This window comes from Ranitomeya imitator, chromosome 1, assembly GCF_032444005.1.
Source record: "Ranitomeya imitator isolate aRanImi1 chromosome 1, aRanImi1.pri, whole genome shotgun sequence".
NCBI lineage: Eukaryota > Metazoa > Chordata > Amphibia > Anura > Dendrobatidae > Ranitomeya > Ranitomeya imitator.
Genome location: NC_091282.1, coordinates 1,147,499,100 through 1,147,504,911, shown reverse-complemented (window position 1 = coordinate 1,147,504,911; position 5,812 = coordinate 1,147,499,100).

Genomic DNA, 5,812 nt, shown 5'->3' with positions numbered 1-5,812 from the left:
TGATAGGACTGTGCAAAAACAAAATCTCTGTATGATGCTGCTGAATCATGATCCCAGACCCTTTGGGAAGGGAATACAAGGCTTTACTACAGGTGCATCTCACAAAATTAGAATATCATCAAAAAGTTAATTTAATTCACTTCTTCAATACAAAACGTGAAACTCATATACTATATAGAGTCATTACACACAGAGTGATGTATTTCAAGTGTTTATTTCTGTTAATGTTGATGATTATGGCATACAGCCAATGAAAACCCAAAAGTCATTATCTCAGTAAATTAGAATAATTGACAAAAAAACACCTGCAAAGGCTTCCTACGCGTTTAAAAAGGTCCCTTAGTCTGTTTTGGTAGGCTACATAATCATGGAGAAGACTGCTAACTTGACAGATGTCCAGAAGGCAATCATTGACACACTCCGCCAGTAGGGTAAGCCACATGAGGTTATTGCTAAAAAAGCTGGCTGTTCACAGAGTGATGTATCCAAGCATATTAATGGGAAGTTGAGTGGAAGGAAAAAGTGTGGTAGAGAAAGGTGCACACAAAACCGGGATAACTGCTGCCTTGAAAGGATTGTTAAGAAAAGGCCATTCAAAAATGTTGGAGAGATTCACAAGGAGTGGACTGCTGCTGGAGTCATTGCTTCAAGAGCCACCACACACAGATATGTCCAGGACATGGGCTACAAGTGTCGCATTCCTTGTGTGAAGCCACTCATGCCCAATAGACAATGCCAGAAGCATCTTACCTGGGCCAAGGAGAAAAAGAACTGACTGTTGCTCACTGGTCCAAAGTATTGTTTTCAGATTAAATTAAATTTTGCATTTTAATTGGAAGTCAAAGTCCCAGAGTCTGGAGGAAGAGTGGAGAGGCCACAATCCAAGCTGCTTGAGGTCTAGTGTAAAGTTTCCACAATCAGTGATTGTTTGGGGAGCCATGTCATCTGCTGCTGTAAGTCCACTGTATTTTATCAAGACCAAAGTCAGCACATCCATCTATCAGGAAATTTTAGAGCACTTCATTCTTCCCTCTGCCGACAAGCTTTTTGGAGATGGAAATGTCATTCTCCAGCAGGACTTGGCACCTGTCCACACTGCCAAAAGTACAAATACCTGGTTTAAAAACAACAGTATCACTGTGTTTGATTGACCAACAAACTCACCTGACCTTAACCCTGTAGAGAATCTATGGGGTATTGTCAAGAGGAAGATGAGAGACACCAGACCCAACAATGCAGACAAGCTGAAGACTGCCATCAAAGCAACCTGGGCTTCCATAACACCTCAGCACTGCCACAGTCTGATCGCCTCCATGCCACGCCGCATTGATGCAGTAATTGATGCAAAAGGAGCCCAGACAAAGTATTGAGTGCATTTACTGAACATACATTTCAGTAGGACATTTCAGATTTTAAAATCATTTTCCAAGCTGGTGTTATAAAGTATTCTAATTTACTGAGTTAATGACTTTGGGGTTTTCATTGGCTGTAAGCCATAATCATCAACAATAACAGAAATAAACACGTGAAATAGATCACTCTGTAATGACTCTATATAATATGAGTTTCACTTTTTGTATTGAAGAACTGAAATAAATTAACTTTTTAATGATATTCTAATTTTGTGAGAAGCACCTGCGTGTTGTTCTCTCTCTTGAAGGGGTTAATTGGTGGGAAAATACTTTTCACAATGATTTTTTGGCTACCAGTCGTGAGCTGTTATTGGGAGAGAAGCATTCATCTCCTCAAGTAATGGTTCATGATTGGTGTAGGATATTCGTAAATAACGGCTGTGTGGGGTTAAACTATGTCAGACCATCAGCATTTCCTGTCTGAAGCAGCTGGGGTGTCTAGAAAATTGAAGGCCTCCTAGAAGTGCTGAAGATCTTGATGGGAGAAAATGGAGCCATCGAAAGCCTGCAACGATTCCTGAACTCCCCTTTTGAAGCTGCCAGTGGTCCGGGTACAGTGGAGAGGACAAGCGATAACCTGAAAGTCAACATCAATAAAGCAGCGCCGCAGGTTGCAAGGATGTATGAAAGAAAGAAAAAGGTCAATAGTAATGCATGTAAATAGTGCACACCTTGGGAATAATTAAATCACAATGTTCTTTATTAAACACCAAACAACAATCAAGGCAAACAATGTAAAAACATTAAAACCACATACAAAAAGTGCAATGTGACAACACCCCTATATCATAATTTTATAGGGTCATGTGCAATAAAAACGTAATGTGCTGAGCCTATGTAACCTGTCTCTTACCACATAAAAAGCTTATGTCATAAATCATGAGTCCACAGCATATAATAGTCTCACATTAGGCTAACAGAGTAGTTGATCAATGGGCGTCTCCATTCCAATACCATAATCATAATGTAGACTGGTCACAGTACTGTGACAGAATAAAAGATATACAACCTGTGTGATGAAAAGCCGCTGTTAGCCTGAAGCGGTGAGGAAGAAAAGAGTAGTGTATGCAGCAGAAGGAATACCCTCATGGACAAACAGAGTATGTAACGGTATACAGTATCCCCGGAGAGTGGACTACCCAAATAAAAGTGGTCAAGCTCAAGTGTACGTGTGCCTATATTGAGAAAGCACGCTGCCAATAAATGGTTGGCTAAAGTAATAGGGGTGTGAGGAACAAGCCCCAAGTGTGTGGCTGCGGTGCAGCATCGTCAGGGGACATTGGTGAAATGGTGCACAACACGCATATACGAGGGGCGATCCAAAAGTAATGATAATCGGTTATTTCTATTGCACACAGAAATTAAAATAAAATGTTTTCTTCTCTCTTAGGTACCCACTAGTCCAGGAAAAAAAAAATCACTTAAATAGACCACGATTCCCGGGAGCTACATTCATTTGAATATAAACTGCCCAGGAGTGAACATCAAAATGGAAAAAAAAGCGGTGTTGCTGTCATCAAATACGTCTGCTTGAAAAAAATGACTGCCAAAGACCTACACAGCGACTTGGTGGAAACATTGGGTACCTCTTCTCCTCCATATTCCACAGTTGCATGCTGGGCCAAGGAATTTAAGCTTGGAAGAACATCGACGGAAGATGAACATCGTGAAGGACGCCCATCCACGTCTCTCAATGAAGAAAACGTGAAAAAAGTTGAAGAAGTTGTATTGACAGATCGAAGAGTGACTATCAGGCATGTAGCGGAGGTCACAGGGATCTCATATGGCAGTATTCTAAGAATCCTTGCAAAAGAATTGCATATGAGAAAGGTCTCCATGCATTGGGTGCCAAAAAATGTTAACCGACGAGCAAAAGAAGACACGAGTTGACATTTCAATAGCAAATCTCGAAAAGTTCCAAGCAGACAAGGAACATTTTTTGTCACGTTTTTTGACCATGGACGAGACCTGGATCCACCACTTTGATCCCAAAACTAAACAACAATCGATGACATGGAAACGAGCCGACGAACCGACGCCGAACTAATTCAAAGTGTCAAGCTCAGCAGGGAAGGTTATGGCGTCCGTTTTTTGGGACGCTGAAGGAATTATTATGGTGGACTATTTGGAGAAGGGAGCCACTATTACGGGCTCGTACTACGCAGAACAAATAAGAAGATTGCGGGAGGCTATCAAGGAGAAAAGGCGCGGCAAACTGCGGGCTGGAGTGTTGTTTCACCAAGATAACGCGCTGGCTCACAAAGCTGCTGTTGCCATGGCTACCATTCAAGAAGCGGGCTTTGAACTGGTGGAACACCCCCCCATTCACCAGATCTAGCCCCCAGTGACTTCTTTCTCTTTCCTCGGCTCAAGGAACACCTCCGGGGCAAGAAATTTGACGACAATAGTGACGTGATAACCGCTGTTGGGGATTTTTTTGAGGGTCAAGATCAATAATTTTTTTCGAAGGGAATTCTAAGTACAGAAAAGAGATGGACTAAATGTATAGACTTGTTAGGAGACTATGTAGAAAAATTAAAAAAAAATTTGACTATATTCATTGTGTTTAGTATTGATTATCATTACTTTTGGATCGCCCCTCGTATATCTGCTGTACAAATGGGATAAGCAGTTACCAGTGTAGTTGGATGCATGACCACTGGCAGGAAGCGGCACGTTTCAACGGATGTGACACACACAGGAACAGAAGATCAGCTGATGACAAAAGACATGATGTCATTTTGGTGGAGGACGAGTCAAGCTATATTGTTGTATCCGATTGGTTTCTCTAAACATCTCATAGATGTTTCTCTCAGCTTGGCAGCACACGGTCTATTAAAACCTTATTTTGTATATGATTTTGAATACCTTTTGTATATTTTTTTTGGTTCTCAGGTGGGCGTTTATTTAGTGTTGTGGTATGGATTGGGACGCGAGGGAGGCCGTGTGGAGGGCCTCAGCTTCTGTTGCCTTTATGGTTAATATTCAGTCCTGTCCGGATTCTGATTTTTCACGGGTGACAACAAAATTAATGGCAGCACAGAAGCAGGGTATTAAATTATTATGGAATATCCGCTGTCTGGAGGAGTACCTAAAATTGAAATTAGTACCAAGGGGTTTGAGAATCCCCATTTTTCCCGCTTGGGAACCTTCCGATGCTTTTCGTACCATTTGGGAGGAGGGTTTGGTACAGTGTCAAACACATCATAATTAATTTACTGATCACACATGACAGAGAACTCTTGAGTCAGGTAAAAACTGAAATTAAGGGCCTGGAGGATGACCTCAGTAAATTTGATGTGGTATCACAGATTCAACCTTTTAAGGCCAAGTTAAAGGAGTCCCTGGACAAACATCATAAAGAAATTATGGATTAAAAAAGGTCTAAATTTCTGAGAGACAAATCAGATTTTGATCGGAAGGTGGCATTTAAATGGAGACATCAGGGGAACCTACGCCGGGGTGTAAACCCTAGATCTAACCTCAATGAGCCATTACAGAACAATTCGGTCACGGATGGTCATATATCGAGTGATTTTTTGTCTTCCGCGGAAAGCGAACAAGAAGCAGGGTCAGGACCAGACGAGGGCGGAGGAAACACAAGTCTCTTCTCTCGTGTCACCAGGAACAAGAATTACAGGCCAGTGTACCACAACCAACGGAGGAAGTACCGCAAATAGCCACGCAGTCTAACAATGATGCCCGTGAGTATGATAATTTCGGCGATACTGATGTCTTGCAAATTATTAATTTATCTGAACATCAACTGAGTGCATCTGAAATATCTGTACTCAGAAGGGGATTGACTTTCTCACCTTCACAACCAACGGATAAATTCACACTAATTAAGGATCTCTTTCTTTTTTGTAGAAAGATTATTCTACAGGTCCTGCATAACCATCCACAACTCATATCAATTCCTGAGCACACAGAACAGAGTACATTTCGGGATCTTATGGAATTGTTGCAAGAGTGTGATTGCCCTACAGGTAGGCCACGATTCCCACACAAAAATAGATCTAGGGTATGTCCCCCCTTCTCGGTTGTTCCAGCTGTGAAAATTTTTTTCGAAATGGTTAAGCAGGACATAGAGGCTTTACAGGACAAATCTGGGGCTAGTATGAATCTTACAATCCAGGAACGTAAGGCCGTTTCTGATCTTAAGAACAATCAGGAATTTGTGATTAGGGAGGCTGATAAGGGGGGCAATATTATCCTGTGGCCCCATAATATGTACCGAGAAGAGGCCTATAGGCAATTAGATGACCCACGCTTTTACCGCAGATTACCCTCTGATCCCACTGGGGTCTTTTCTGTCAAACTGAGAAAACTTATTGATAGAACTTTTGAATTGGGAATTATTAATGTGCATGAGCGGGACTTTATCTGGGTGGAACAAC